This window comes from Doryrhamphus excisus, linkage group LG2 (genome assembly GCF_037039965.1).
Source record: "Doryrhamphus excisus strain RoL-2023G ecotype Guam linkage group LG2, RoL_Dexc_Guam_v1.1, whole genome shotgun sequence".
Lineage (NCBI taxonomy): Eukaryota > Metazoa > Chordata > Actinopteri > Syngnathiformes > Syngnathidae > Doryrhamphus > Doryrhamphus excisus.
Window position 1 is genome coordinate 16,291,503 of NC_136358.1, and position 9,368 is coordinate 16,300,870.

Genomic DNA, 9,368 nt, shown 5'->3' on the forward strand with positions numbered 1-9,368 from the left:
CACACAAAAAAAAACAAAGAAAAGGACCACATTTTTTGTCAATACCCACAGTAGTTTTTCCATGTCTAGAGACAATTGCTGGTTGGACTCATCGTTCATCCCCCTCCGCTCCCTCCCGCACAACTGTAAATGCCATCCCCTCAATCGCAAAGAGTAAAACAAAAAAAAAGTAAAGGAATAACGACACATGTCCTCCTCACGTCCATTTTGGGAAAAAAAGCTTTGTCTCCCTGCAAGCAGTCACAGGCAACAGCTAGAAACCAAAGCCTACACTAGCAAAGGCCAATAGCTTATGACTCAACACGAAGACGCCACTTTAAGCAAGACGACCAAGACAAACTACCTTCCAAGAACCTCTGGGATTGTTTCCTGTCCATGGAGATGTGTACCGACAAATTCTGCATACATACTTACATACATACATACATACAGTACTTACATAGATAGCTGCAGGCCAGAGAGGAGCTAAATGTCAAAGTGGATCATGACCAAAACAAAAAAGTATTTGTGCAGAATCATCGTGTTGCTGTCGTTTGTTTTTCAACGCATCTTTTTTACGTTGTGTTTTTTTTTATTTCAAACAAGCTGGTGAATATGTAAAGTTCTCAAAGGCACTGTCACAAACTGAAAACACCAAACATGACACAAATATCTAGCCAAGCCAAATAGTATTTCAGTGGAAATAAGAAGAATGATACTGCTAATGATGATAATAATTATAATGATATGAATAATAGTAATAATAATAATAGCCATGTCGGAAAGGTGAAAGGGAACCTTTTCTCTGCAGAAAAGTGTTGTTGCTTTAATTCACGGTCATTTCTGTTTTCGGGAAACCAAAGTTACACAAAATTCTGCCTCCTCTTGTGCGGCATGGATCAGACCGATACCGCTCATGAGGATTTTTGTAGGATTTTCCACAAAAATGTAGGAAACCGATGTCAGGATTCTTATGGAAACGATACATCCTAACCCAACTTCTTTTAGTTCCAAAATGTCGGCCATATTTGTGGACTATTGCTCAGCACGCTGGCGGCGTTTATGGCGCGACATACGTATGTCCCGTGTTTGTGTATTGTGCTTCAACATGTCCACCATGTTTATGGAGTATCTGCATTGTTTGTGGAACATTTAGTCCACGTCGGCCATATTTGTGGAGCGTCCAGCAACATGTCCGCCATGTTTATGGAGTATCTGCATTGTTTGTGGAACATTTAGTCCACGTCGGCCATATTTGTGGAGCGTCCAGCAACATGTCCACCGGGTTTCTGGAGTATCTGCATTGTTTGTGGAACATTTAGTCCACGTCGGCCATATTTGTGGCACGTCCAGCAACATGTCCGCCGTGTTTCTGGAGTATTTAACAATGTGCCCGGAACATTTAGTCCCCGTCGGCCATATTTGTGGAGCATCCAACAACATGTCCGCCATGTTTATGGAGTATCTGCATTGTTTGTGGAACATTTAATCCACGTCGGCCATATTTGTGGAGCATCCAGCAACATGTCCGCCGTGTTTCTGGAGTATTTAACAATGTGCCCGGAACATTTAGTCCACGTTGGCCATATTTGTGGAGCGTCCAGCAACATGTCCGCCATGTTTCTGGAGTATTTAACAATGTGCCGTGATTGTGGAATACTTTGTCAACATGTCGGCCATTTTTGTGGACTGTGTTACAATATGTTTCCCATGTTTGTGTAAAAACATGTTGGCCATGATTGTGGAATACTTTCTGGACATGTCGGCCATTTTTGTGGACTGTGTTACAATATGTTTCCCATGTTTGTGTAAAAACATGTCGGCCATGATTGTGGAATATTTTCTGGACATGTCGGACATTTTTGTGGACTTAACAACTTGTCTGTTGTAAGATATCCGCCCATTTTTTAATGATTTTTTGCAACACGTCCACCATATTCTGTTACATCGGCCATGTTTGTGGAGTACTGGTATCGCTTTTGTATGATTTCCTACAAAATACTCATGAGATAATAGTACGTGAGCGCGGTTTGTCATCTGCTAGCGTTTCGAAAGCGCGAAACCTGGCACGCCATCAAAGAGCCGCGACGCGTCGGCCTGCTAACAACCAAAGCGGCAAACACGCCGCACAAGCTCGCCAAACAAGCATTTAGCTTTGAGAACCAACACGTGCTAGTTTTACATCAGGAGGGGGGGCCTGCTACTGAAAAGACTCAGTCGACAGAAGGACCGGTTTAATAATCGCACCAAATAAAAACGGATGTGACGTCTTTAACACACACAAAAAAAGGGGTCTCCCACTTGTTCCCAAAAAGAAAAACAAAAGGCTTTGTAAAAGCTTCTACCTCTCTGCACAACACGTTCCGAACAATTACGACAGATCCGACGTTTACATTCCTTGCGTCAAGATACGGAAGATTTGCATCGTAATCTAACCTTTGTAGAGTGATGATGTATAGATTACCTGTAAGGGAATATTGTGTTTTAAACATGCATGTCGAGAAAAAAAAAAGAAAACCATTTGTTGGACAGAAGAAGAGAAAGTAAATAGAACGGAGGGGCGGTGACGGCCTAGCGATACGTATAACAATGCATCGGAATGCATTACCTCAGAGTTTGGGGAGGGTGAGCCACAGAATGCATATTACCTGTAGATTTGCATGGGTTTTGTATAAATTAAGTCAGAAAAAAAGTCTAAAATAGTTTGCTTGCACATAATACCAGAAAGACCTCCAGAAAACTTGCTCCTCCACTAGATTTTAGGATTGTCTGGATTTTCTGGGGTTCATTTTGTCTGTAATTTTGATAACTGTGCATACTTATGTAAAGGAAAAAAACAAAAAAAACAACAATGTTGGTGGACCCATACATTTACCAGACTTTTTTCTAAAAACCGGGAGGGAAAACTTTAATTCTGTGTTTCTTTTACCTGAATTTGTACCGTTTCACTCTCATGGCTCGCTAAAACTAGCAAACCTGCTTTTTTCTTGCATCTGCTTTGCGTAGCTGTAAGGCTTTAACCTAATGTGTGTATTTATTGCTTGTACCTCTGTGCATACTTTATGAAGCATTATGTCCGCCATGTATCCTTCTCCCAGAATTGGGATTGACTATGATCCGCCTGTGTATACAGTAAAACCGGGACTGTTTGTCATTGGTGAGAAAAAAAAAACATTTTCTTTCTGAGATTCAGCTACTTTTTTGATACTTTTCATGACTGTGTACTGTGTCTATATAAAAAGGTTCTCTGACGTTAGAAGGTCATGGTTGAGCATTGTAACATCATTATTTTCTGTATTTCATGGCATTTCACTGCTGAATAAAATAAAGGACCAAAAGTTGGAATTTAAAAAGCAACCTTTTACTACCTCCGGCATCACAGACTACTTTATTTATTTACCGCATTTATTTTTTATTCTACACAAGCATTCAAATCTACACTTTGACATCCCAGGAGCGTGTGCTTCAGAGACTAGGAGGGGCAGGGGTGGGAGCAATTAAACATTAATGCACGTGTTATAAGGCTTTGTTGCAGCTTCCAGCACCTCGGGTTGACGCTCTGTTGAACGTTAAAGTTGGCAACTGAAAATAAAATGGGAATTTTTTATTTTTTTTTTAGTCATGATTGTAAGAAAAAAAATTTTTTTTACATTTTTTAAAATTTGCCACCAATTTTTTTTATTGCATTTTTTTCTTCTGGAAAATGAAACTATTAAAAACATTTACGTTTAAATTAAACGTTTAAACATTTTATGAAAAAATGCAGGATTTTTTTATCGTAAAATTACCATACATTCTTCTTGAAAAAAATACTTTCTTTAAAAAAAAATTGGTAAAATTACGTCATTTTTTTCTGACAAAAATAATTTGGTTGTAAAATTACAATGTTGTTCTTGAAAATAAATATTTTTGTGATAAAAATATTTTTTGATTGTAATATTACTCTGGAAAAAAACTAAAAAATACAACCTTTTTCCTAAAAGTATATATATATATTATTTTTTTTGCAGCAATATAAGAAAATAAAAAGGAAAGAGACTGGCAGATGTGGCAAGCACACTACACACCATCACCGTCTTCATATCTTTTCAGTCAAACAAGGGTCTAACTTAAAATTTGAACCTTGCTTCGTTGCTCACCGGCCACATTTGGAACCACCCACACGGCTGACCAAAAATAATAACCATAAATAAGGGCTCCAGGCGGAGGCCCAGTATGGCCACAAGAATGCCCAAGTGCAGCTCACCTTTCCTGGGTACGCTTGCCAACCTCTAGGCTGGATGGCTGGATCACTTGGGTGAAAAAAGCAGAATTTCAGCGCAAAAGTACGACTCATAGCTTCGAAAGGCCGAATTTGGAACAAGTTAACCACGGCTGACCCAAAAATTTTCATCAATATCGGGCTCCAGGTGGAGGCCCCACAGTGGCCCACCTACAGATCACCTTTCCTGGATGAGCTTGACAACCTCGCTGCTGGGTGGCTGGATTATTTCTCGGTCATAAACTAGTAATCCAAATTACAAATGCATGGCTGTAAATGACCAAAATGTATCCTACCGGGCATCCTCCAGTTTGTTAGTGATGCTCTAAATGTACAGTGCATCCGGAAAGTATTCACAGCGCTTCACTTTTTCTACATTTTGTCATGTTACAGCCTCATTCCAAACTGAATTAAATTAATCTCTTACCTCAAAATTCGACACAAAATACTCCATTATGACAATGTGAAAAAAGGTTTTTTTTGACATGTTTTGAATTTATTAAAAATAGAAAACAAAAAAATGACATTTACATAAGTATTCACAGCCTTTGCCATGAAGCTCAAAATTGAGCTCAGGTGCATCTTTTTTCCACTGATCATCCTTGAGATCTTTCTACAGCTTAATTGGAGTCCACCTGCAGTAACTTCAGTTGATTGGACATGATTTGGAAATATAATAACTGTCTATATAAGGTCCCACAGTTGACTGTGCATGTCAGAGCACAAACACCAAGCATGAAGTCAAAAGAACTGTCTGTAGACCTGCGAGACAGGATTGTCTTGAGGCACAAATCTGCGGAAGGATACAGAAACATTTCTGCTGCTTTGAAGGTCCCAATGAGCACAGTAGCCTCCATTATTCGTAAACGGAAGACGTTTGGAACCACCAGGACTCTTCCTAGAGCTGGCCGGCCTTCTAAACTGAGCGATCGGGGAAGAAGGTCCTTAGTCAGGGAGGTGACCAAGGCCCCGATGGTCACTCTGTCAGAGTTCCAGCGTTCCTCTGTTGAGAGAGGAGAGCCTTCCAGAAGGACAACCATCTCTGCAGCAATCCACCAATCAGGCCTGTATGGTAGAGTGGCCAGACGAAAGCCACTCCTTAGTAAAAGGAACATGGCAGCCCGTCTGGAATTTGCCAAAAAGCACCTGAATGACTCTCAGACCATGAGAAACAAAATTCTGTGGTCTGATGAGACAAAGATTGAACTCTTGGTGTGAATGCCAGGCGCCATGTTTGGAGGAAACCAGGCACTGCTCATCACCAGGCCAATACCATCCCTACAGTGAAGCATGGTGGTGGCAGCATCATGCTGTGGGGATGTTTTTCAGCAGCAGGAACTGGCAGACTAGTCAGGATAGAAGGAAAAATGAATGCAGCAATATATAGAGATATCCTGGATGAAAACCTGCTCCAGAGCGCTCTTGACCTCAGTAGACTGGTCATGTACCTTGACCATATAGACAGTAGACATTAGCACACAGCCAAGATCTCAAAAGATTGGCTTCAGAACCACTCCGTGAATGTCCTGGAGTGGCCCAGCCAGAGTCCAGACTTGAATCCGATCGAACATCTCTGGAGAGATCTGAAAATGGCTGTGCACAGACGTCTCCCATCCAACCTGATGGCGCTTGAGACTTTTTGCAAAGAAGAATGGGCAAAACTGCCTAAAGATAGGTGTGCTAAACTTGTGGGATCATATTCAAAAAGACTTGAGGCTGTAATTGCTGCCAAAGGTGGATCAACAAAGTATTAAGCAAAGGCTGTGAATACTTATGTAAATGTGATTTTTTTTGTTTTCTATTTTTAATAAATTCAAAACATGTCAAAAAAACCTTTTTTCACATTGTCATAATGGAGTATTTTGTGTAGAATTTTGAGGTAAGAGATTAATTTAATACAATTTGGAATGAGGCTGTAACATGACAAAATGTAGAAAAAGTGAAGCGCTGTGAATACTTTCCGGATGCACTGTATATGCAGCATAAATCATGTTTAAAAATCTTGAATTTCTTGGTACTGTATCCCCCAATCCTTTCTCATGGTCGTTCTTTTTGGAGTAACCGGTCAACAAGGAAGTGCTACACCAACCCTATTGTGAAAGAAAAACATGTATTTTCCGTCCTTGACACATGAAAGTGTAAAAACGGGGGTGCAGTCTCTCAGATTGATGGATGTTGAGAGGTAAAAGGCGCTAACAGGCTAACTGAAGCGGGCTCGCCGCACCTTGTCGGTCACAGAAGCCTCATTGAGATTCAAACGGGAGCCTACCATGACCAATCGGGTCGGCCATTAGCTGGCGCTCCAAAGGGTGTCTGCTGTCCCACGAGAGGTCAGACGTTGTTTTTTTTTTTTCATGCACGCTTCGTCCGGCCAAGGCAGAGGCGCCCGTTATCTCGTCAGCCGATGGCGTTCCGGAGCATTAGCGGCGCCTCTGTCTCCTCCTGCTCTTTATGCACTCGGAAGTGTTTGTGAATTCAAGTGAGAGATGGCATACGGAGCGCAACAAGGCCCGCCGCCGCCGCCTCGTCTGATGTTGTGTCGTACACAGCGGCATGAAAGCGCGAGAGGCTGGAGACCCTTCTCTCAAAGAGCATGAAATAATAATGGCTGGTGGTTAGAGAGGTATCTGTGAGTCACACTGGCTGCTTTTCATAAAGTGGAGTTATTTACAGTGCGATGAATAAAAGAAAGGCGAGTTGGTGAGACGGGCCTTTTCCACATGAATGACGGGAGGGGAAAAAGGAGCTTGTAATATACTGTGGCAGTCAAGTATACTGCAGTGAATAAAGAATGCACCGAGAAGGGACTTCTTTATTTATGTACTACTGCCACTTTAGCGGCGCTATTTACTGCCAGCCTTTTAGCCGTGTTTGCATCATTACAATTAGAGCTACAATGAACAGCTAACAGGCATGGATTGTGACTTGTTTGGATATTTCTATACTGCGGTTTTTGGAAAACACACATGACTTTCATGGAAAACTAAATACAACTGGAAAAACTGGAAATATTTTGTATATATATTTTTGGCTTCAGTGTAATTGTAGAAGACAAATAAAAGATAAGTAAACAAGTCATGTACTGTCGCAGTGCATAAACCTAGCAAATACAGTGGTGCCTTGGTTAAAGCCAGAGAACTATTAAGGCCCAAATGGGACAAAATTTTGGTGTCATGCTCCATGAAGGACTTTGGTTGTAATTTTTTTTGGTTTGGACAGAGAGACTCTAAAACTTAATATCAACGTATATGTCTGAAGTTGATGTAGCAATTTAAACATTGAAAGTCAACAGTCCAACTGTGACTTAAAAGTGATTTAAAAGAAAAAGATTCCGAGGGGTGAACCTCATTAATCCCTCCGAAGGTCTGACTCAAACCAAAGCAAACTCTAACCAAAGCAAATTTTCCCATACAAAATAATGTCAATACAATTTGTACAATATAATTGTACAATAACAATCTGTTCCAAACACCCAAAAATGTTAATGTTTGTCTTGGCTGTGTGATCCAAGATGGTGGTGGCAAACCGGATGGTATTTTGGATGCTAATGAAGCGGGCAAGGCAAAATTTTGGCAAATGCTTTGGTTGTTAACTGAAAAGCACACTAATCGTGGCAGACCTTAAACCGAGGTACCACTGAATTAAATAAAATATAGAATTATTATTTTTATACATGTATTTAATACATTTAATACATGTATTTAATGTAATGTAATAAGTTATATATGAATATATAATGTTTTCTAAAATACATATAAATAATACACATTAAAAACCAAAAAACAAAATATTTTTAAAATATTATTTTTATAAAATTTTTATTAAAAACATTTTTATTTAAAAAAATTTTTGTACTTTTTTTACTGTATTAATCTGCTCCAGAAGGTCTGACTCAAACCAAAATGTACTCTAACCAAATTTCCCTTAAAAAAGAAAAAGCAATGAATCCGTTCTGGGCCCCCCAAAAAATGCAAAGTGAGGCAAAATTTTTGTATGTATTTTTTCTCCATAAACCCCAACGATTGTTTTTTTCAACCAAATCAATCATTTGCATGTTTATTCTAAGCTTAGCTAACAAGATGTTAGCTTGGCTTCAAAAGCAGTGATACTCCCCCAACTTAGGCCGTGCATCCTCACGGCATCCATTTCATCCCTAATGAAGACCAATTATGTCAACACACGAGCCTCTCGTCTGGCCGTTTATTGATTAAAGAGTACAGACTTTTTCCGCTCTCTTCCCCAATTCTGACCTGACGATGCGTGGCGGCGGCGGCGACTCCTCCTCGGACCCTCGCCCCCGGGGCTGCCAAATTACCCGCTAAATAGTCCAATGGCAATGGCGTCGTTAATTGAGATGATCATTATTATAATTGTGGTGCCTGGGAAGCGCATCTTAAATAATCTGCATCGCTCTCAAGTTGATTTTGGACACACAGTGCAAAAAATAATTGCATAGCTCCGAGGCACTGGCGCTCTGATTCGGTGGCGAGGAAGGAGACCCCTGTGTCCCTACCCCCCCTTTCCCCCCACACACACCCCGGCTCGTACCGTTATTGGAAAAGTTTTTTCAGGCCACTCGGTCAGCAAAGTTTCCTTTCAGGTTTTGTCTCGCGATGCGACATGCTGCAGCACACTCCACAAACATGGCTGACATACAACACATTCCACAAACATGGTGGACAAAACCCTGTACTAATATAGCAGATATTCATTCATTCATTCATTTTCTACCGCTTTTTCCTCACGAGGGGGGTGCTAGAACCTATCCCAGCTGTCTTCGAGAGGAGGGGTACACCCTGGACTGGTGGCCAGCCAATCACAGGGCACATATAGACAAACAACCATTCACACTCACATTCATACCTATGGACAATTTGGAGTGGCCAATTAACCTAGCATGTTTTTGGAATGTGGGAGGAAACCGGAGTACCCGGAGAAAACCCACGCATGCCCGGGGAGAACATGCAAACTCCACACAGAGATGGCCGAGGGTGGGATTGAACCCTGGTCTCCTAGCTGTGAGGTCTGCGCGCTAACCATTCGACCTATAGCAGATATATGAACAAAATACTCCATAATCATGGCTGGCATACTCAGCAACAAACATAGCTGATCTGACACTCCACTA